Here is a 25,589-nt window from a genome sequence, read left to right as displayed (position 1 = left end):
CAGTCGTCATGGATAGTCAGAAGCCAGTAAGTCTGACACCAGTCTAACCAAGGGGTATTGGGTTGCCCGAGTAACTGGGTTGAGGAGGTCAGATAGGGCAGTCGCTACTTGTAAAACACTGGTACTCAGCTACATCCGGTTAGACTGGAAGCCGACCCCAACACAGTTGGGAAAAAGGCTCGGAGGATGATGCGAAAATAACTCTGTCTGTCTGTCCATCAAACTAGTCTATGTGTATCTTCAGAAAAGAGTTAGGCAACACTTAGGTACAAAGTAGTTGCCTCATGACGTGTAAAACCACAGGAAACAGTAAGTATAGAAAATAAAAATAAAAATAGGCCGAAATCGACACAGCCGATATCAGGTCGAGGTCACCTTATCTTCACGAACTTCCGTTAAAACATTATTATTTGTTATAGGTACATACATGTTTATTTAAATTCAAAAAGTTTTTTTTTGTTGTTGCAATACCGGATATCTGAGATTTTTTTGTCATGTTTTAAATTCGTAGAAGGTTCCCTTTTTTGGATAAGAAGTTTCTTTGTGAATTTGGTTTGAAAAAATGTTTGTTTCTGGGTCAGATTTTTTATTGGTTTTGAAGTTAAATGGCGAATAATATAATTCTTTACGCTATACCTAATAAAAAGGAAGCATTTGTTTGTTTGTAAAAGCTCCGAAACTAAGGTACCGATTTGAAAAATTCTTTCACTGTTGGAAAGATACACTCTTCACGAGTAACACAGGCTATATTATATCCCGGTATGTGCAGTAGTTTCCAATCAAATTAATAAAAGTAGTTACATCTATGACAAAGAGCAAGTTATTAATTTACTAGCTTCCGCCCGCGGCTTCGCCCGCGTAGAGTTCGGTTATATCGCGTTTCCAAGAGAATTCTTCAAAAGTCCGGGATAAAAACTATCCTATGTCCTTTCTCAAGATCAACTCTATCTCTGCACCAAATTTTATTAATCAGTTCAGTGGTTTAGACGTGAAAGCGTAACAGACAGACAGACAGAGTTACTTTCGCATTTATAATATTAGTACGGTTAAAAATCCATTTCCTTTTAGAATAACTCGGCAGAAAATACTCAACTAACAAAATAATAAGTCTTAGTACTTACTACAAAACCAATATGGCGTCCGCCAGGTTCCCGCCATATTTGTCCATCTGTCACGCGCAGAATCAAGATTTGAAATTGGAATCAATGGCCGCTAGATAAATCGCGCAATGCCATTGGCAGTTGGTTATATGATATTTTTAAGCTATTTCAGGTACTAAGATTCAATTTAAAGATTTGTTTGATGAGGAAATGTTAAGGAAGTTTTAAATATGGATTAGGTAATAAAAATAATTACCCCTGTGATCCTTATCCTTAAATAATTGTGAGCTTGACTAACATCCCTACACCCGACTTCAAAAATATCACTAAAACCACCCCGTCTTACAAATACTATGCTGAAAACCGCATTAAAATAGGTTCAGCAAAACGTGAGATAATCGCGAAGAAACACAAACATAAAAACAATCACCAATTATATAAATACTCCACAAAGCAATAGGCACAATAACACTCCATTTCATGTCTACTTAAAAAAGTACGCCACCAAATCCCGAACAGCCAATGGCGAGCGTTCCCGCCGAAACGCGTTCCATTTCCAAATTATTTCAAACATGGCTGCCGTAACGAGGCGAATGGCAAACAACAATTGACCTCAATTTGAGGGCTAATGGCGTTCCCCGCAGACATTTGTTGTGTGACATTGATATTCGTCACATTTGTACTATTCTCTGGATATAAGTTTCATTATTTTTGCGATATATTAGCCGTTTAACTATTACCTCACAAAAATATAGCTTAAATAACGAACTGTTTCTCACAGTTTCATCGGCGTCCCGTGGTAACTTCTTTTCGTTTTCATCTCTCGAACCTTTTCCCAACTATGTTAGTCGGTTTCCAGTGTAACCGGAGGCAGCTGAGTACCAGTGTTTTACAAGGAGCGACTGCCTATCTGATCTACACAATCCAGTTGCTTGGGTGACCCATCCCTAGTTATGACTAGTTGTCAGACTTACTGGATTAACACAAAAACTACTGAACCGATTTTAGAAATTCTTTCACTGTTGGAAAGGTCAATTCTTCCCGAGTAATATAAGCTTTATTTTATCCCGATATAGGCAGAAGTTCTCACGGGACGCGAGTGATACTGGGAAAACGGCTAGTCTTTTCATTACTACATATTAAAACTTCAAAACCAGTTGTAAAATTCATAATTCTCAATTCACAAGCCCTAAGTTTAGGATAAACGAGAAAAGGGCCCATTTTACAATAATAATGTACAGCTGCAAAGTACACAATAGTTTGGATTTTATTGTTAAATCAACAATGGCCGACCTCTTTGCTAACGGCGTCCGGGGGTTGCCATGTGCAAAAATTATTATTAGAACCTTTTTTCTCGTCTTGCAATTTTTGGTGTTGCGTCAAACTTGTTTTTTTTTTAATTGTTGTCGTCTGGTGTAAAGTTTGCAATCAGCTGAATTTAAGTATTATTAACAATCGGTTTCCCATGCCTTATAAAGAAACTAGTTTCTTCCCGTAACTGGATAAAAAGTAGTCCATATCTTATTGAGTGTGGCAGCTCTCATCAAAAATTAAATAACTAAGCATTTCTGAAATTAGCCAATATATTTATTTTACCATTGCAAAGTCAATAGTAGTCAACTTCGTATAGGCAAAACTTCTCAACAATATCTCTGTACGAACAAATGTATAAGGAAAATATATTTGATGAGAAGTAATTTTCAAAAAGTGCTAAAGTTACAATTATGAAACTTTAGCAACAATTCCTTCTTTAATTCTCTAAGTTGTTTCATCACAATGCAGACGAAGTCTCTGAAAACTACTAGTATATCGTTATAAACCGCCATTGTTACGAAACATAGGTCTCATTGTATCCCACAACTATTTATATTATTGAAACCCAGCACATTCCGCCGCCTAAACTAAGCGATAACAAAAACACCACAAAGTATCAAATCTCAAGCAATCAGCTTTCTTTATTAAAATGTTTATTTAAAAATAGTTGACCGTTAAAAAAATCTTATGTGTAACGAAACGTTAATTCGAGTTTAAAAAAAAAAACATGATCCTTTTCCCCACCAATTTTGACATTTCAAATTCGAATGACAGCTGTCATAACACTGTAGTTTAATAACCAGTTTTTTATCTCATCATTATCTGACTAGTCTTTTCCCAAATATGTTGGGGTCGGCTTCCAGCCTAACTGGATGCAGCTGAGTACCAGTGTTTTACAAAGAGCGACTGCCTGTCTGACCTCCTAAACCCAGTTACCCGGGCAACCTAATACCCCTTGGTTAGACTGGTGAATTGGGGGAAGACTAGACAGATGATTAAGTGGAATTCGCGTAGGATGTTCGGTTTCAGACTGGCTTCTTACTAACCATAACGACTGCCAACGATGTCCAATGATTGTCGAGACCTACAGTTTAATGTGCCCTCCATATTACAAAACAAATCTTCAATTTTAAAATAGTTAAAAATCCTCAACTTATTTCAATTTCCCAACACATTTACAACATGACAACCTATTTCACATACCAATCTAGCTTACCAACGATAGCTTTACCAGGACCGGGGGGCCGAACCAAATAAATCTTAAGATGTCCAACAGAAAAGAAAATCTACAAAGGGCCAGTATAGACTTCACATTCTTCAATATACTTTTGAAGAGCACCTCAATTCGGCTTACTTGACAAAAAGAGTATTGATTTCGTAAGGACTTACAGACCTGTATTTTTGTGGCATGTTAAAAGGTACAGGTAACTTTGTGCTGAAAATTTCATCCTAATCGTAGACCGGGAAGTGGGTCAAATTAAGATTGCAAGATTTTCAGGAAGTTACAAGTGAAGCTAATATAAGCGTGTTAAAAATATAAACCACATAGTCTTAAAAATAACTAGTTTTAGTGCTAGGTTTAGACCATTAACTTTTCGGGACTATGGTTTAAAGCCTAGAACTAAAGTTGGTACTTTTTTAAGGCCACATTTTTACGTATATTTTCCACGGTTTTACTTGGGGGAACGTTTGCCTGTACCATGTTAAAATATACCTTATGTTTCTCGGGAGGAATATAGCTTTCCAACAATGAAGGATTTTTTGTATATAGGTTGTACATCAGAATAAACAGCTACTATTTATCCATGTACGGGAAGCAGCTCAATCAAAACGCGAGTAAAACTGCGTGTAACAGCTAGTAAATAATATAAGTAGAGTAAAAGTTACTGTTTCTTATCATTTTAACTTTTATCTTCGTACAAACAATAGTCATTCATTCATTTTTCATTGTTTGTGTTTAAACCATATTTATACTGAGTTGTTAACTTATCTGCTAGAGTAAATTGTTAATTAGGTAAATAATACATTTGTAATAATTATACCACTAAGTAGCTGTACTCTAGAATCCAAATTTGCATAGCCTTTTCCCAACTTTGTTGGGGTCGGCTTCCAGTCTAACCCGATGCAGCTGAGTACCAGTGTGCCACAAGGAGCGACTACCTATCAGACATCCTCAACCCAGTTACCCGGGCAACCCAATACACGTTGTTAAGACTGGTTGTCAAACTTTCTGGCTTTTGACTACCCGTAACGACTGTCCAAGATGTTAATGAGAGCCGGGACCCACCAACGTGTCATCCGAAACACGGAGGAACTCGTCATGACAAGATGGTCGGAGTAAAAAACAGTTCACTATTGCAATCAATTATTAATATGTATTTGTATCATTGTCCTTGATTGCAATGTCATACATGCTATTATTAGCTTGAGTTTATTGATTTTAATAATGTTGCTAAGTACGTGGTACGTGGCTAAGTAACAGACCCACGGATCGATCATAAAATGCACAGCTTGGCATAGTCCGTGGGACCATCTTTTCATCACAATTCCTCAGTGTATCGGAAGGTGGAATGAGAAAACTAGTTAATTAATAAGGCATTTAGTCAATCGGAGACTGTAATAAAAGTAAAATTACAAATATTCGAATTGATAACCTCCTTTTTGGGTCATCCATCAGTTAACAAAAAAAATCCTCCTCAATTATCTATGTTTTGACAGTTCAATTTTTGACATTGACACTTATTTGACAGCTCACCAAAAGCTTTTTTCTTCTCCATTCAGCCTATATTTTTGACACTATAATATGTATATCTAACATTGGCTAATACAGAGTACATATAAAGTTTTTATCAATACCTACGTTATCATTGGGCGAAGGCCACTGCTTATCTGTCAAACGTAGCATTGTGTAACTATCGTTTATTTGATATTAACATTACTTATGTATTTCAGTTTTTAGGCTCGTTTTTAACCGACTTTGAAAAAGGAGGTTGTCAGTTTGACCTGTATGTATGTAGGTATGTTTGTGTGCTATTATCTTATGTTTGGCTGGACCGATTTTGATGCAGGTTTTGAAGGTTTTCTATGCTTCTATACTAATTATAGAATTCACCGTTAGGAAGCTACACAATACCCGGGCATTAAGGACTATATTTTATCCGGGTACTAAAAGTAGTATGTACATAGGATACCATTAGCCATAATCCTTATTAGTAAAATATTATTATTCATTCAGGAATCGAACCTGGTACTTTCCAATGCAACGTTTAACTAATGCCCTATTTTCTAAAAAAAAGTTATTAAAATATTAATTTGCTATTTAAAAGCACAAGGAAAAAAACTATTTTCCCTAACGACTCCAGTAAAAAAACCCGTGACTGCAAAATGTGTCCAGTAATTTTCGAGGTCAACATCAACTTACAAACACATGGTCCCATTACGTAATATAACAAAAAAAATCTATTAACTTCAATGACAGATGGGGGTTACGTCATGGGCGGCCATCTTGGATTAGGAGCGAGATATCAAAAGACTGAAATAAGTCCCTGTGTTTTTAAATATGATTTTTATATACTATATCTGTTATTATAATGCAGGTTATAATACTGAAAAGTTTCATCAAAATCTGTTTAGCAGTTTTCAAAAATATTTTCGTTCAACCGAAAAGTTCAATTAACGTTATTAAAAATAAAGCTTTTCATCCCAATTGTAGAAGCACTTTAAATCTAAAACTTTTACAAACATTAACTTATGATTAAAAAAAAGAAACCCTTCCCTACTAATACAATAAATGCGAAAAAGTTACTCTGTCCGTCTGTCGAATCTTTCACACCAAAACTACAGAACCAATTTAAATTGAATCCAGTACACCGATAGACCACCGTCTAGCTAGACCACCGTCCAGAGCTTGAGATAGAGCGTACATTACTTTTCATCAAAATGTAGTTCTCATCTGCAAGCAGGTGGAACTGCGGGGAATAGCTAGTGCTCTTATAAACCTCTATTATCCTTATAGGTAACTAGTTATTTAGAATATCTTCCCCTAACACGCAGTTATCGATCCTAGGGACTTCTGTGGTTCAAAACATAAGGTATAGCGATTTTATTATCTCTATCACCCACTATTTTACAACTTAGAACTTTCAAACTAGGTATTATCATCATCTCCCGAGCCTTTTCCCAACTATGTTGGGGTAGGCTTCCAGTCTAACCGGATGTAGCTGAGTACCAGTGCTTTACAAGGAGCGACTGCCCTATCTGACCACCTCAACCCAGTTACCCGTAAAACAACGTAAATGACTTTTAGAAATTTTCAGCAGTGCCTGTCAAACGTTAACCTCGAAGCTTAACTCTGTAGTTAAGCTAAGACCAAACCACAACTAGCCGTGATCTTGCAACCCATCGGTCAAATCGCTGATTTGACAACTGAAAATCGGTATGTATGTGCCGTAACTGACCGTAAAAGAATTTCTTATCCTAATATTAGTCATATGTATATTAGCCGGAAAGTATATAAAGATTATGAATGTATTTTTGTTACTCTTTCATGCGAAAACTACTGAACGGATTTTGATGAAACTTGGCATAAACGCTTTTTAATGTTTTTTATTTTATTTCGAGTAAAATGGTGTTTACTTTTATGACTTACACCATACCTGGGCGTGGTCATTCAAAAATCCATCGATCGGGACCACTTACAATAAATTGAAGTTATTAAAGTCATTTAGGGTGAAAACACATTCTAGACAAGACAAAGTTTTTCTTTAAATTAAATCGTCAAAACGCTACATAAAATAGAATATTAATTGCAAAAGTGAGTTTGCATGTGAAGCTGAACGTGAGTCTGAACCGATTGAGATAAAATTGGGTGTACTTTGGAGATATTATACATTTTTGAGAATGTCTTTTTAAATATATATTTACATAAATTTCAAAGCTTAGTATTTTTAATAATGAATAATACCGGTACAGGTATACGTAGTGTGATAGTTCTTAAACGTAGGTGCTGCTTCTAAAGTCGCTGCGATTAAAAGTCTGGGAGTGTGTAAAAAAGCCCTTAGTGAATGATTTTGCACAAAAATGTTTGGCGTAGGCACTCGAAATATTATGTCTAATGGAGGATAAATTTAGATAAATAATGGAGGCTTGTTTTTGGGTTATTTTGTAGGAGTATTAAGGCTAAATATAGATAAGTAGTGAGTACCTATATGAACAATCCGTTTTTATATATTGGCCATAAAAGCAAAACGAAATTTGGAATTATGTAAATGACAATAATGGTCATTTATAATAAATTTAATTTAATAAAAATGTAATTTAGAATCGTTTCACACAAATGTATCTCGTGGTGTACTCGCTGTAGCAAACAGTAACACATTGCGTGCGAACATTACTAACAGGTCCGCGAAACTGAAACTAGCCGTTTTCCCGTGGTTTCACTCCTCCCGTGGGAACTACTGCCCGTACCGGGATAAAATATAGCCTGTGTTACCCAGGAAGAGTGTAGCTTTCTAACAGTGAAATCATTTAAAAAACGGTATTTTTTTTGTGTTTATTACAAACACACAACAAAAACACAATTTTTTCCTCTTTACAATATTAGTAAAGATATCGTACCAAACGTTAGAAAATACTCAAAAAAAAAACAGTCTTCAATACTGAATAGGTTCACCATGATTTTGAATAAGAGAAGGATATAGTCCTTTTGTTGTATTCATAATAGACCCGGATGTATGGTACAGCTGCTAGTAGCGTGGTGACAAGATGTGCGGTGACCATAGTTTTGAATTGTCGCAGGATATTTTTTTTTTTTTGCGTTTTTGGCAGATGATAGTGTTTATTTAGATGTTGTTGGTAGTTTGAAAGGATGGTTTTGGAAAAAAAATTGAAATACATGTTAATATATTTTTTTTTGGCATTTATGTGAGCTGCAAAATGTTTGTTCTTTGTTTTTATTAATTGGTGTTTGTTGAACTATTTAGTTAATTTTTTAGGAATATCTACCAACCTAAATTATAATCCATGTAGTTTTTAGCTTTTTGAGATTGAATTAATAATTGAATTACATATTTTCATTATTTCAGGAGAGAGAGAGTATGTTCATATGATTCATCACAAAAACTACCAGTCCAATTTTGACACGATTTTTACAACATACAAATAGCCACATCCACATTCTTATACATCCCATAAAAAAAAAACACAAATACGTACTCTATGCATCTAAAAGTCACCCTAACATTTTATATATAACTAGCTGGTGCCCGCGACTTCGTCTGCGCAGGTTTAGTATTTCGAACAATATGTTTACAAATTGTAGCCTATGTGTTATTCTGATGTATAAGCTATATTATTGTAAAGTTTCATTAAAATCCATTCAGTAGTTTTTGCGTGAAAGAGTAACAAACATCCATACATCCATACATACAAACTTTCGCGTTTATAATATTAGTAGGATATTTTATATAATAATCAATAACTACTCTTTAAACATCTAACCTAGATATACTTCTAAGCATATCTCTATAACCGAGCTAGACAAAAACCACAGTTGATTCACACACAGCTGTCTGCTTATCTTGTGCTGATACTGGGAACTGGCTATGTGACAATATGTTGTATTCTGTATATATGTACAAATACGTTGTGCTGATATGACAAATGTTAGGTAATTGAATTAAATGTGGTGTTATGAATTTATACTCGATTTTTTGTAAATAGGAATTAAAATAATAGTTTGTTTTATTTCAATTGTTTTTTTATGATTTTGAATGTTAAATTGCTTTTTTGATCTAATTAATATTGAATTTTATTGGTTAAATCAAAAAAAGGTGATGAGTTCGATAGATTTTTGATTGAATTTCGTGTTTAAATCTTAGCCTGAAATCAATTTAAGTTAAGAAAAATACAAAACTCATAGATTTGATTATTATCATATTATAGCCTTATGAATACGTCGAATTGCTATCCCAATGTTAGGAACTGTACTCACCTATATGAGTACGAATTAATAAACTGTAAAGATAATTTTAGATTTAACAAAATAAAATACCACACACATCACCAAAATGACCGTCCCAAAACGTCCACTAAAATCCAAACCCCATGGTCACAGCACGAAACTAAAATAAACTCTTGCGCACATCTGCCGTGCACGTGGTCACACAAAGCTATGGGGGTTTAACCATGGGAAACAGGCTTAATTGCTTGTGTGCAGATTCTATGGGGTCCACGAACCAACAAATTGTTTTACCATTGATTTTCGATGGGTATTGAATTTAAGTCGCATTTTAGACGCTATTTTAAAACAAAGTCGCTTGTTCTGTCCCCATGTCCCTTTGTACGCTTAAACCTTCAAAACTACGCAACCGATTTTCATGCGGCTTTTTTAAATAGATAGAATGATTAAAGAGGAAGGTTTATGTGTATAATAACATACATTATATAGTGGAGAAATACTGTTAACCCGTGTGAAGTCGGGGCGGGTCGCTAGTATTCCATAATTTAGTTTTTTATGTAATTACTAGCCGTTTTCCCGCTTTGCCGTAAAGGGATAAAACATAGCCTATGTTAGTCGGAAAAAGTATGATGATAATTTGAATGTAGGTAGGTATTATTTGAAATCTTTACTATTGACTTTATCCCTACTTACTAATATGTTTTATAAATGTGAAACCCTGCCTGTCTGTAACTCCGGCTTCCATAACATAAATACTAAACCAATGTAAGTTACAAGAACACATATAGTGTAGAAACTGAGAAAGGACATAAGCTACTTTTTACCCAGTTATAGAAAATAACTCTCTCAAAACGCGGGTGAATTCGCTATCAAAACCTACTTCTAAATAATTATTTTTTCTCTAAAACTCTCTTCCTCCGAGCCTTTTTCCCAAACTATGTTGGGGTCGGCTTCCAGTCTAACCGGATGTAGCTGAGTACCAGTGCTTTACAAGGAGCGACTGCCCTATCTGATCCCCTCAACCCAGTTACCCGGGCAACCCAATACCCCTTGGTTAGTCTGGTTTTTCTCTAAAACTCTAAAGTTAATAATTAATAATGATTAGTCAGTATAGAGTTTGTACTCAATAACAAACTATACCTACTATTATTAATTCCGTGCCCTTCGACCTATTGATAAGGCAATGCGTATGCGCACGTATTTTTATCGCTCATTAATGTTTCAATGAACTAAAAACTTGGGTTTATTCATTAAGTTAAATATTTTTATTTTAACTACAATTTTTAGTTCCACGTGTTCTATGGCCGCCATTTTTTTTACCGTTAAGAATGGCGCGAAAATTATCAAGAATTTTGGATAAGAAGTTTGCTGTCAGTTTCTTAAAGAATTTGTGCCTTATTTGAAGTTAGTTTTTTTGCTAGTTTCGTATGTAATAGAAAATCTTAGATTTTTGAGTGCCCAGTCAAGAATTCCTTCTCATTTTTACTTTCTTTTAGTTCTTTCTTTTATGTGATAGAAACCTCCTAATTATCTAGTACTGCTTCCGCACGAGGCTTCGCCCGCGTCTAGTTCGGTTATATCGCGTTTCCAAGAGAACTCTTCAAAAGTCCGGGATAAAAACTATCCTATGTTCTTTCTCAAGGTCAACTCTAACTCTATACCAAATTTTATTAAAACCAGTTCAGTGGTTTAGACGTGAAAGCGTAACAGACGGACAGACAGAGTAACTTTCGCATTTATAATATTAGTAGGGATCACGTTGAAATCCTAATGAAGGATTTTTACTACATATTTACAAAGTTTCACTCAAAATCAGGTAAAATAAGTTATTTTTCTCACGTGCTAAAATTTACCGAAAATTTCGAGTTAGCGTGAATCCCATACATTTCTACTCCCAGAAATTCATAAATTAATTACTTTAATTAAACATCATCACAGAATTCTATCAATGATACATCCCCCTTTTCGTATCACCCGCATATTTTGTTACAATCAATTTTAAACCTTACATTAGTAGACACAAAGCTCAATTTTGCTCATCATAAGCCTGAGCTAAATTCTATCACATGTTAAGCAAATATGACTCTTAATGCTACAGGTTTAAGGTTGATATTAATGTTCGTTAATATACAGTCGTTCCTTCAGCATATTACAAATGCCTGCTTTGAGAGGTTTACATACAACTATTCGGTCTAAATTAAAAAAGTACACTAGGGTGACCCTTGCTTCAAAATTTGGGTGGAATGTCCCGTATTTTTGGGTAATAATAATATTTGTAGGGGATTGGAAGATTGATAGATATGGTGTATTCAATTTTTGTAATGTAATATAGTTGAATAGTACATTATTTTGTGTGTTATGTTAGTTGAGAAATCATCATCATCTGTCTTGCCTTTCCCCAAATATGTTGGGGTCGGCTTCTTAAACCCTAAAGCTAGTACAAATTAAACTTTTTAATGTTATAGAAACTTTCTCGTAAGTAGGACAAATACTATGTTGAAAACGCACCAAAATCAGTTCAGCTAACGCGACATAATCGTACCGAAATACATAACCACACTTAGGTGAAACTGATTTCTAAGTTTGTATGTACTTTCTAAGTATATCTTAGACACCAATGACTGTGTTTCGGATGGCACGTTAAACTGAAGGTCCCGGCTGTCATTGAACATCCTTGGCAGTCGTTATGGATAGTCAGAAGCCAGTAAGTTTGACACCAGTCTAACCAAGGTGTATTGGGTTGCCCAGGTAACTGGGTTGAGGAGGGCAGTCGCTCCTTGTGGCACACTGGTACTCAGCTACATCCGGTTAGACTGGAAGCCGACCCCAACATAGTTGGGGAAAAAGGCTCGGAGGATGATGACATAGGTCAAACCGATTGCCTTCTTTTCTTGAAGTCTGTTCAATGTTACAATATTACAAACACCAAAGGCATTCCAGACAAGAAAAACAAATGAACATACGCTCTTAATTCAAAGGAATGTGAACCTTAAATAGTTAATAGAGACTGTGTTACTATACATACAATATTGTGTATCAAATAGGGTGGAATATCGTATGACAAATGACATGAGGCGACAAGTAGGCGCCTTCTCAGAAATTAGACGTTGAATCAGCTATATTAAGCCTTTGCCTATGTATTTGTTGGGTACTTGAAGAAATTCTAACAGAGAAGCAAATTAGAAATGATTAGAGAGCTTTTGAGAAAATTGGTACTCATTATCCTACTCTAGAAAAATACATAAAAATATGACACTATGTGTAGAAGACATAGCTATATTGGGTAATCAAAACTGCTTGAAGATTGCTGAAAAAATACATAATAGTTATGATTTGAAGTTTAGAACCCTTAAAGGATAAGAAACTCTATTTATTGACATAGTTAAAAACGAATTTATATGGAAGAAATGTGAAAAATACGTAAATACATATATAGGATTTACCTAACATTACAGAATCCCGTCTCATCCATTAAGAAACTTACTATCTTAACGCTTTTACCACCATGCCACCAATAGCCACCAATGGCTTAACAAATAACGATAAAATTTCTCATAAAGATAGCTAACACCATAGATTCTATCATAGACTACTTTTTATCCAAGTACAAGGAGTAGTTCCCCCGGGATACGGGTGAAACCGCGGGAAACAGCTAGTTAAGTTATATGCGTGGGCAACCAATCAGGGTGCTTCGAGAACTTATTTCTATAGTCTCATGGGAAATAATGAACAGACGTACTTGATAGAGCACGTGACTATAATACTGAAAAAAACAGCATTTTTCTTCGATATTTCTATGGCTATTAATACTGTAAAACAGCATTTTTCTTAGATATGTCTATAGCTATTAATATTGTAAAAAGGTAAAGTCTGTAACATTGTAATCTCTAGATTTACAGAACCAATTCTTAAAAATCTTTAACATATAGAGAACCACGTTACTTATTTGTCATAGTTATATGCTACATTTTATCCTGGTACGGGAAGTTGTACCCACGGGACACATGTGGAATCGTGGGAAACAGCTTGCCTACTTTAACTTGCTTTAGACATTGTGATAATTAATTAAAACGTACAAAGGCAGTTTAAAAAAAAATATATGCTTACATGGCATAATTTTTTTTCTATGTGCATTAACATTTTACAAGAAATAATTACAATACAAAAACGTTGAAAAACCAACAGGAAAACCATTAGTAACACTAATCAGCTAAATTACTATAACAAGGAAATGTCCTGAATTTACCCGCTAAACGCACAGTCATACTACACGAAATTCTTAAACAACCGCCCAGTAACAGTACGTAAACCAACCTAAAAAAATTACAAACAAAATAAAACCTATTTTTAAAACATTACTCACCTTTTCCTACTATATCAACAGGCACAACAGTCACACTTGCATTTTAAAAAAAGAACAGAAAAAAAATCACTGAACGCCCGCCATTTTGAGGAATACGTCAAAAACTGACACACGCGCGCGAAATGGGCTCTTAACGTTCTAATTTTGAAAAGAATATGTCATTTTTTTTGTTGTTTTGGGCGGGAAAGACGTCCGTCGTCTGTGGGGAACGAATTCGTACTGAAATGTAATTTGAATGGAGCACTGAATGACTATCAGAAATAGTCGAAGGGTGTGAATTGTGTAAGCAGCGTTAAGCGCTTTAGACAGCGGCGTATTTCAATTTTAATTTTATTTGAAACATCTAATGTCTTCTTTTCGAGTTGTACTTAGTTTTTTTAGACTTAGGTAAAGGCATGTTAAAAGGATTTTAAAATCACAGTAAAAAATATGTCTATCATAGCTAAAAATATTGAATAATTCAGGGTTCAGCCAAACTTTTGGGATGTCACTTTTAGTTATAATATTCTACTTAGAATTAAATTGAAAATTAAATATAGTGACCTACATTCTAAAGATTCACTGTACCACTTTTTATGCACAGCTACATTTAAAATATTCTACCAACAGACAATAATGAAAAAAAGCGCTCTATATTTAACAGCGCTGCAACGCTTAAAGTGGCGAGTAACGTTCGACCAATCACGTAATCGCTTGCAAATTACAGCGATTCTTAAAGTTCCGAGCATTTACGCTTTACTATTATTTTGTGAGAAGAATCGTCATATTTAAAACTAGCTGATTCACGTGGTTTTGCCCGCGTTTTGAGAGAGCTTTTTTCCGCGTAAGGTTAAAATATGGCCTACATACGTCATGCACAATAATATAGGTAATTAGGTATACCTATTTACAGGTGTTGTTACATATATTGTTAGTAAAAGAATTTAAAAAATGGCATCAGCAGATATAGAGTTTTATCCCCTACATTGTCACATTATTCAATTTTTGGTTTCAAGTTATCATAAATTGTAGTTTAAGTGTTTTTTTGTAAAACTGTTTGTTTTCCGAATAAAATAAAATAAAATAAATTATTCTACTTAGTATTGTGTACCAAATCACAAAAAATCTTAACTGTAATATATTGTAATTGATAACCAGATTGATATTTAAAATTATTCCCATTAAAAAATCTGTTGCAATAAGTTAACTGTTGGTAAGACGCTAATTTTAAAAACAATAGACAATCAATTGAGTCTCGCGTATATCTGCGCTCTGACATACAACGGGTTATATGTAATTTAGGCGTAAACTAATAGTCAAAATAACGTCACAATTTAACCCCAAAATTTACGTTTTACAACACAAACCAGACATTCTTAAAACCTTTAAACATTCTTGCAACATTTACGCGCGCTCAAAACGTGGCATAACCTGAAAATACCAAGTTTCTACACATCAAAGGGAGTAAGTATTTTAATAAAAATTAACTTCCCAATGTATGGCAAAAGAGAATTTTTATGTCCCTCGGTATTTGTTGTACAATTTCGTACAAATTTCTGCCTTTTGTCGCTTTTAAGGGGAGTTTTGCAGCTGCTAAAACCGGGTCTAAGAGCACACTGCAAACTTTTAGTCGGCCGATAGTGTCGTTTCGTTTTCTATAAAAATATCATAAAAACGTATTTTTTCTAATTTTTGTTTGTTTGTAATGGATAAACTTAAAAACTACTAAACCGATTTTAAAAATTATTTCACTGTTGCAAAGCTGCACTCTTCCTGAGTAACATAGGCTATATTTTATCCCGTTACGGGCAGTAGTTCTAACGAGACGCGGGTGAAACCGAGAGAAAATGGCTAGTCGCTCAAAAATCAGTATGAAGATGAATGATAGCACACACATTACAAAGATTAGGTATTTAGCCGGTATCAGACCGACTGAAAACTTTGATTGGAATCAAGATTTGCCTATTACCTCGGACAAAGGGTCAGCATGGCCATCCAACGAGGTAATGCTGCCAGCCTCTTGGGTACGCTCCCAGTCGACAGTGATGGGTATGAATTTTTTGACACTTTTTACTAGGATAGTTTTAATATGTATTGTAATTATCGTAAATATCTAGATCAACAGCTGTCGGCCGACTGTTTAGTCTTCAGTGTGCTTCTCTTAGAGTGAGTTTATAATATCGAAGTGACTGTTGCTATGCGAAATTTTCAATGGGCAGTTCTCTTATTCGTATTTTTTTTTTATTGAGTGAGACGGCGGAAGTAAGAATATTGATTTTGATTTTTGAGTGAAAAATGATTTGTTTTTGATTTGCTGACTAAGATGTTTTTTTTTTTTCAATATTATGGGCTAACACGACTGACAGGCATTTTAAATAGCAGAGTAAGGTGTGAAAACAGGTGAAATTTTATGAAAAAAAAAAAAAAAATTTCGAGTTTATTATCATAAATATTTTAAAAAATTAACAAAGTATACAGTATTTTTGGTATTGTATTTTTATTTAGTAAAGTTCTTTAAGTTCGTAAATATAGTGTACTAAGTTCTAGCAATAAATAAAATTGCAATAGCAATGGATTAAAAAAAACTTTTTACAAAAAAATAAAACCGACTCCCAAAAACACTGAAAAGCAAAAAAAAACTATTCTTAGGTGCATCGGCCTAGAAGTCGGTGTCTAATGGATGTAACTAAGTTTATAACGCCACCGACTTCTAGGCCGATGCACCTAAGAATAGTTTTTTTTTGCTTTTCAGTGTTTTTGGGAGTCGGTTTTATTTTTTTGTAAAAAGTTTTTTATTTTTAGCTTTTCAGTGACAAGCATAGTTGTCACTATCCGCATGTCATATCCGCAGTGGAAAGTTCTCATCAATACGAACAATATAAGCCCAAGCACGAGGTAGTTTACATATTCAATTGTCGAGTTCCCTCGACCTTCGCTGGTCTCCATCATCAGGTCAGCTTCAAACCTTCACTGTTGCAAAGGTCTCGTCAATACGAACAAAATAAGCCCAAACACGAGGTAGTTTTTTACACATTCATTGTTCAAGTTCCCTCGACCTTCTCTGGTCTTCATCATCAGGTCAGCTCCAAGCCTTCACCATTGCATAGTGTTATCAGACATGCGCCTTAGTGTCAAGTTTTTACCCTACGTATGCCTACGATTTTCGAAAGTTGCCCTCGATTTCTCAGGGTTTCCATCATCAGATCCTGACCTGGTGACTATGGGACCACCTGGGAGGTAAACCCTATCAAACAAAAAAAAAATTTTGCAAATCGGTCGAAGCGTCTCTGAGTAATCGGTGAACATACATAAAAAATAAAAAAAAAAAAAAAAAAAAAAAAAAGATCCCGACGAATTGAGAACCTCCTCCTTTTTGGGAAGTCGGTTAAAAATCAGTCTTACGACGCTCAGACAGAATAGCTACCTCAAATTTTTTTTTCAAAAAAAGTTTTCAAAAAAAAAGAGAAAAAAAAAGTCTTGATAGCCAATAGGCGTTTGAAAGTCCTTTTCCTTGTTTTTCATGTAACAGTTGAGTGTCTTCCAATGTTACAAAGTTTCCGAACTTAGGCTTAGCAGTTTTTTTTGTGGTTTGAAAGAAACACGGTCATAATAGGGTTGAATCAATGGTGGTTTCAAACTTTTTTAAAGAATGAGTTTTGAGTTTTTTTTTGTTTAGTTGTAAAGAGGCGTTTTTGTAAAGGGTTTCGTATTTTATGAAAACAGACCGTGTGATGTTCTGTTTAAAAAAAAAAATGAGAAACCCTACATATGTACAGGATATTTTTTTAACAGAGTGCAAAAAATGTAAGCGTTCTTATCTGCATTATTAGTAAAACAATATAAGGTATTGTGTAAAATATTTATAAAAAAAATACAAATAAATAAAATTATTGTGCAAATTCGTGGTGGTTTCTTAGATTTCAAAGGTTACATGAAATGTCATGAAACTGGTTCATAAATTGGTTCATCAATTTTGTCTTTATGGTCCTGTGAAATATTCTGTTAAATGCAATATGTAGTTTATTAACTATATCATAAAAAAAAATATAAGTTCTCCAATGGAAAAATCCCAATAAAAAAATATAACCTTCCAAAAACAACGTAAAAGAAACAGCTCCAAAAAAACCGTTACTCCCACTCAACCCCCCCAACCCCCGCAACACTTCCCCATCTAAGCCATTAAATTACATTTAAAAAAGCAATATTTCCGTCTGGCAACACTCGCAGGACAGCGTAAAGCAAATACTATGTTTGTCTGAAAACTGCGCTGTAATTATGCTCTCTTGGGCTGTAAAGTAGGGTGGGAATGCGGTCATAAGCGGAGCGAGTAGCGATTTTAATAGAAATAAAAGAAAGAAAGAAGTGAGGAAGTCTGAAAGTAGCGCCAGTTACAGAAAAGATGAGAAGTAGAAGATTGTCGTGGTATGGGCATGTAATGAGGAGGGATAATACGCATGCAACAAAGTGTGTGCTAAGTATGAATGTAGATGGATGGAGAGGAAGAGGAAGACCTAAGAAAAGATGGATGGATTGCCTGAAAGATGATAAGAATAGGAAGGGAGTGAGTGTCAGTATGACGAGTGACAGGGGAAAACGGAAGAAAATGACATATTGCGCCGACCCCAAGTAAAATTTGGGAACAGGGCAGGAGAAAGAAGAAGAAAAGAAAGAAAGAAAGAAAATATGTATAAAAATCGGTATAGACGCGTAAGAATCAGTTTCTACCGAGCGTTTTACCCGTGTCTCGATGGAAACTGCTTTCTGAACTCGGATAAAACATAACCTATACAGTTCTTCAATCAATGAACTATCGAATATTGAAATTAGAATCCATCTAATATGTAAAAAAACAAACAAACCAAACAAGCAAACTCTGAATTCAGTGTTATAATACTAATTCAGTAAACAGTATAGATTAAATATGTGTCACGAGTTTTTTACCGTATACTGTCTGTGTGATTAATGTCAATTTCAAAAATCTATCTGTTGATGTATCGCAAAAGCCCTATTGTTAATTTCAATAATGTTAACTATTAATTTATCCTTCACTGTTTTGCGTTAGGGTATGAATTTTATGATATTGGTGCTTGTATGTCGCTAATTATAAAACAATACAGAATCAATTGTGACCGAATTTCGGTTTTCATAAAGTATAGAACGAAAAAATCAGGTACCTAATTTAATTAAAGACCAACAACATTTTTCACCTATCATCCACAAACACAGCGATTAAACACCCGCTCCTCTCACCAACGTCACCTCACCCGACCTACATACCATCCCCTGATCTTTTACCGTCGCTTTGTCTTTCTGCAAATGTGTTCGCCACTAATAAGGCATAATGTATGCTGTGACGTAATAACTGTGACGTTAGCTTGACGTAAGTAAACGTCACTGTCGAATGTTGTAGAAGGATTGGGTTGGATGCAAAGTTTGGTTTTTGTAACCACTGAAGAGTTCGTATTCAAGTATGTCACTATATCGGGTGTGTCGTTCACAATCACATTAAATCATATCTCATATACTTTATGATATTCTATGGCGAATTGTAAAAAAAATAACCTAATCCATTCAGTGGTTTAACCACAGGAGTCATTTTCGTTTTGATAATTTACAACATCATGTGTAAAGCAGAGATAAAGTTAGGAGTATCGAATGTTTTGATCAGTTGACAGCTGTCAGTTTTCAAGGGAGAATTTCAGTTGTTTGTAATGACTGAATTTTATATGGTGTTCTAGTTTTTGCACATTTTTATTCGATTTACTTTGTTTGAAAAAATCATTTTTTTTATTTTTACGTATTTTTCTTTTATCTTTGTGTTAATCGACATATATTAACCAGTATATTAACGCATTTCATTTAGTGTGATTATGAACGACACACCCGATATATGAAAAGTGATATCAGAAACCGATTGGTAGGTACACAACTAGAAACAAATTATGAAAAAATGATATATGTATAAGACTGAAGTCGATACGTACGTCACAGAGCTCCGCGAAAAATAAAAATAAACAGTGCAAAAAAGTGCCAACAAAGTGCGTAATACGAACCATTGGCTACAATAAAGAACAAAACATGTGATTAGTGAAAAACCTAGAGAATAAGTGTTAATTTACGTGAGCAATTCAACCGAAACTTTGCAAACATCCTAACTTACAAAATACTGTCAGTTTATTACATAGACTAAAGAGTGCAATTAAGAGTACCAATATAACAAACAGCAACACAAGTGTTGCCAGGGCAAAACCAGTGTTGCCATGGCAAAACCAGTGTTGCCGTAGCAAAACAAGTGTTGCCTCAGCAAAAGAAGTGTTGCCAGCTAGAAATCGCTAAAGTGAACAAAAAGTGCTAAAACCAACCAAGGATTAATTAAGTATAACAATGCCAAAAGTTGTACGCACACCACCTAAAACAAGTGACACAGGCGATTTAAGCCAAACGCAATGTGAATCGGAAATACAAAAGGCTCCGAAGCGTCCACGCGTTGATACCCCACCCTCATCGGCCCGGGATAGGCCAAACCCACTGACTGATGATATTTTGCAAGCTATTCGCAAAGAAATTAGTGAAGTGATGTTAAATCAAATTTCACAAACAATAAAATCCACGATTATCAATGAGCTGGCGGATTTGAAGGAGGCGATGTCAATCATTCGCAAACTCGAAGCCTCGGTTCAATTTATGAGTGATGAGTTCGATCACATAAAAAAAGAACTGGAAAACTGTAAGGTTTCTAACACAGAAATTCTAAAAGAAAACCAGGTTCTAAAGCACACAGTGACAGACTTGTCGACGAGAGTCAACCTATTGGAACAAAATACTCGTCAACAGAACATCGAAATCAATGGCGTGCCTGAAAATAAATCTGAGAACTTAATAAGTACCGTGATGCAGCTAGGCAAAGTAGTCTCAAGCTCTTTGAAAGAAAATAGCATCGTCTCTGTCGTCCGTGTCAGGAAGCTTGACCCACAAAGCAAAACCCCGCGATCAATAATTGTTAAGTTAAATAGCACGTTAACGCGTGATGAAATTTTGGCTTCCGTCATGAGTTATAACAAAGAGCACCCTGATAGTAAGTTGAACTCCCATCTCTTAGGATATGGTGGGACTAAACAAGCGGTATTTGTATCCGAACACCTCTCGCCACTCAACAAACAGATTCATGCCGCCACTAGGAAAGCTGCCCAAGAGAAAGGGTATAAATATGTGTGGGTTCGCGATGGTCGAATTCTTGTTCGGAAAACTGATGGGGCGCAAGCCAAACAAGTACGGAGTCTCGAAGCTGCGGCACTTCTTTAAGGTCACTAAGAAACAATTAATATAAAACCTTCGACATCATAATAAAATTCAAGATATACTATCAAAATTTTAGAGGAATAAGAACAAAACTTGGGAATATCATGCTTGCGGTACAAAACCATCAATATGAAGTGATTGTAGCTACCGAAACCTGGCTTAATGATGCAATAAATGACGGCGAAATACTGGACTCCAGATACACTATATACCGAAGGGATAGATCCTCAACTTCCCAGAAACATAAAAAGGGTGGTGGAGTTATGATCGCTGTTTTAAAATCCATTTGTTGCAGTCGCATGACGAACTGGGAAACCGAGTTAGAAGATCTATGGCTAAGAATTAAGATAGTCGAAAACGGAACGACGCAATACTTAAATATTTGTTCTGTTTATCTGCCACCACCTGTGCATCTGCAAATGCTTAACACGTTTCTGGACAAAGTAACCTCAGTAATCGACGAAACAGGAGGAAATACACTTATAGTTGGAGACTTCAATTTGGGATTTATAAATTGGCGACTAGATATCACTACACATCAGCCGGCAAGTACATCCGCTAGTAATTTTAATAACTCTCTGGGCTATTCCCTGGTAGATTGTCTATCTCTTAACAACTTACAACAGTTAAATCATGTGAAAAATCAACAAGGTAAATGTCTCGACCTAATATTGTCAAACTTTCAAGGAGCGTTCGTCGATGAATGTACTGAACCACTCTCAACAGTGGACCTTTATCACCCACCCCTGTGTATTGAGATTACTAATGTATCACCATCGTTCCTTAAAAGTAAGCTTTTAACAAAGTTTAACTTCCGTGTTGGTAATTATCAAATAGTAAATAAAAGTATAAACCAAGTTAATTGGATTGAGAAGTTTGCAAAATGTCAAGATGTCAATGCTATGGTAAAGGAGCTCTATAAGACACTGTATAGCATCATAAGTGAATCTATACCAAAATCAAAAATAAAACATAGTAAGTACCCCATTTGGTTCCCGAAATGTTTGATAAATATTCTAAACGAAAAAGAAAAACTTAGAAAACGGTATAAAAACTATAGAAACCCCCGTGACCATTACGAATACAAATTACTCAGTCAGAGGGCAAACGAAGTTGTTAAAGATAGTTATAATGTCTTTGTTAGGAGGACTGAGGAGAGCATATCACATAATCCTAAGGCGTTTTGGTCCTTTGTAAAAACAAAAAGGTCGGGTTTGAGTGAGCTGCCGTCAGAACTAAAGTTAGGTACGGAGGTGGCCACCTCTGGAGAAACAATTTGCGATCTTTTTGCACGTCATTTTTCATCAACTTTCAGCCATTCAGGTGACGCGACTGCCAATATCCCTTCTGAGGGCACGCAGGTAACCTCTTGCAATACTATAGGCAAAGCAGCTTTTACGGAAAGTGACGTCCTTAAAATCTTAAGAAAGCTAAATGTATGCAAAGGCGCAGGCCCAGATGGTTTACCGCCGCTTTTTGTTAAGAAGTGTGCTACAAGTCTATCTCTTCCTCTTATGATTATATTTAACAATTCGATAAAATCTTCGCAATTTCCTGATAAATGGAAGCTGGCACATGTGGTTCCCGTATTTAAAAAAGGGAATACCGATGACGTAAGGAACTATAGACCTATCTCCATTTTGTCCATATTTTCGAAGGTTTTCGAATCTCTCCAATGCCCGATACTGACCGGTCACTGCCAAATTGAAATATGTTCAGAGCAGCATGGTTTCCGTGCTCAAAGATCGACTACTACTAACTTAGTCAGTTATGTCAATGATCTTTGCAAATCAGTAGACTCGAGGAAACAAGTCGACTCTATCTACACTGATTTTAGTAATGCATTTGATAAAGTGGACCATCATATATTGATGAAGAAACTCTATGGTGTAGGTATAGTCGGCCAGCTCTGGAGATGGTTTGGATCCTATCTTACCGGAAGAAAGCAAAAGGTCGTAGTCAAGGGTCATCACTCTTTGCCTTACTCTTCAACATCTGGCGTACCACAAGGCTCCCATTTGGGCCCCATTCTATTTATCATATTTATTAACGACATAGTAACTAGTATAAAACATTGTTCATACTCTATCTACGCAGATGATTTGAAACTATATAAGGTTATAGAGTCAACTGAAGATGTTAAATTACTCCAAGAAGACCTAAACTCAGTTAATAACTGGTGCAATAAAAATAACATGTCCCTTAATGCTGATAAGTGCTATCATATAACATTCACAAGAAAACACAATAGGCACAACTCCTCATATTCTCTTGATGGAAGAGAATTACAGAAAGTAGACCAAAACCGAGACTTAGGGATTCTCCTAGACAGCAAACTCACTTTTGTCTCGCATATTGACTATATAGTGGCAAGGGCCTCTAAATTACTTGGATTTGTAAAGAGGACCTGCCAGGGGTTTAAATCTGTGCAAGCCTTAAAAATTCTCTACAATTCACTTGTACGAACTGTCTTGGAATACGCCTCACCTGTTTGGAATCCTTATTACAGCACACACGTAAACCGCATAGAAAGGATCCAAAAAAGTTTCACTCGCTTTTTGCGGTATAAGTCAAGTGATTGTCCGAGGGATGCTGATTATTCGCAAAGGCTGAACCACTTTAAAATGCTTTCTTTAGAAAACCGAAGAAATGCAAATGACTTAATCCTATTATACAAAATCATCAATGGATTTATCCAAGACCCGAAACTTCTAGACGAAATAAATATATCTGTGCCTCGTTACTGCTCTACCAGAACTAGTCGTATTTTGGAAGTGTTCGCTCTTTGTCAAGCTAAAAGTAATCTGGGTAGATCGGCCCCGGTTAACCGGATGATGAGAATGTACAATAAGCTCCATTCACGTCCTAACAGTAATAGCATTGACATCTACTCTAATAAACTGGCGCAATTTCGTAAACATCTACTACACTCAATCCAATAATATTATACTATTATTTATTTTTAATTTTTGTTTTTGCATTTTATTTCATTCTTAATTCTATAATATTGTAAATTATTATTACTATTATTTCAATTCTTAAATTTTGTTCAAGTTTAATGTTCTTCTGAAGTACAGTTAATTTAATTTAATGTTCCTGTATGTCAGTGTTGTGCTCACCTGTAAGTGACAAATTCACTCTAGATTTAAGCATTAGGGTAAGATTTGTAAATGTATTAGTGAATAAGTCGTTGGTGTGCCATAAAAATAAATAAATAAATAAAAAACAAAAATTACAACTCTTAAAAGACGTAGGTAATTAGGTATTTCTGCTTATGTCCTTAAGGCGAGGAATTGGTCAACAATAATTCCATAACCGGCACGCGCATCTAAGGCGCCAAAAGGGGTCGGAGCGTCTGAGCGGGGCGAGGATAACAATACGCGCGCTAGCTTATAACTAAAAGTCGTAAGCGACAAAATGGTTTTGTAATTTTATTATTTAGAAATTATAATTTGATAAAAATTCCTTCTACAATTTTAAAGAGTATGTATATACTCAACTACTAAAAAAGTTAAGAGGCTTAAATCGGTCCCGTTTGCCCATAACATGTGAATCTCTTTTTAAAAAGAGGTATGTTTGATATATTTTTCTCTGTTATAAAAGTTACCTAATCATGTTTTCACGTCTAACAAAATAAGGTTTATATCATGAACTTTCAGGTAACCAAGTTGTATTTTGATCCGTTTTGTATTTACTGAGAAAAATTGAGATCCTTGGCGCCAAAAATTCCAATTCGTCCTCTTAATGAGAAAATCGATCATATTGTCTAGTCAGAAAAAGTCCATAGGACTATAAACCATCTTAGAAGACAGGTAGTTATTTATTTGAGTGCCCAACATTTTTTATTCACGGTTTAGACCATATTTCCGCATCCTGTAAAGTTTTCAGTGAAAACCTAAGATTTCTACGCCTCCTGAAACAATGTATTATGAAGGCATCTATTGAATTTAGTATCCTAGCAGAAATTATTAAAAAAGATTGAATAACTTTTTTATTCTTATTTTCTTTTTCATTAAAAAATATTAAAAAAAAAAAAACAAGAAAAAGTCTGTTAATTAAACACATTATATTGTTATAAAAATCTAAGAAAATCAGTTCCGTAAAAAAGAAAACTAGGATTATCCTAATATACAAATTAAGTAGACCAAGAAACTTTTTTTTACCAATTTTAAGATTAATCAACACTGTTCGTGGTTTTCATTAAAAAAAAAGCGGAAAAATAGGTTATCTTCTCTGTGTAATAACTTTAGGATATTGAAGTTATAAAAATATTTATATTTTTAAGTAAAAACTGTGGTGGGTTCTTCCTTATATTTTTAATTTAGTTGAAGAAATAACTTTTAAGATTTTTTACCGACTTCAAAAGAAGGTTCTCAGTTTGACTCTTTTGTTTGTTTGTGCGTGATTATCTCATGTTTGGCTGAACGGATTTTGATGCGGTTTGCAGCATTCAGACTTAGGAAAAGATTTTTCTCCAGTCTTAGATACTCTACTAATCGAGGGAGGCCTTAAATTACTTTTTATCCATGTTCGCGTAGTGGTTTCTACGGGAAACCGCCGAAAAAATCTAGTTAAT

General features: G+C 35.0%; 1 long non-coding RNA gene across 1 annotated transcript in view; it reads right to left on the bottom strand.

Annotated features, from left to right (window-relative positions):
- The window catches only part of LOC124643351, a 34,728-nt gene extending 20,701 nt beyond the window's left edge, over positions 1 to 14,027 (bottom strand). Inside the window, exon 1 of the long non-coding RNA XR_006985917.1 lies at positions 13,736 to 14,027. This is a non-coding gene — a long non-coding RNA (uncharacterized LOC124643351). The remainder of the gene's footprint in view (positions 1 to 13,735) is intronic.
- Positions 14,028 to 25,589: the final 11,562 nt, after the last annotated feature.

The sequence above is a fragment of the Helicoverpa zea genome, chromosome 27, assembly GCF_022581195.2.
Source record: "Helicoverpa zea isolate HzStark_Cry1AcR chromosome 27, ilHelZeax1.1, whole genome shotgun sequence".
In the NCBI taxonomy this organism is placed as follows: domain Eukaryota; kingdom Metazoa; phylum Arthropoda; class Insecta; order Lepidoptera; family Noctuidae; genus Helicoverpa; species Helicoverpa zea.
The sequence above is the reverse complement of the archived record's forward strand: the minus strand, read 5'-3'. Positions and strand labels throughout refer to the sequence as shown.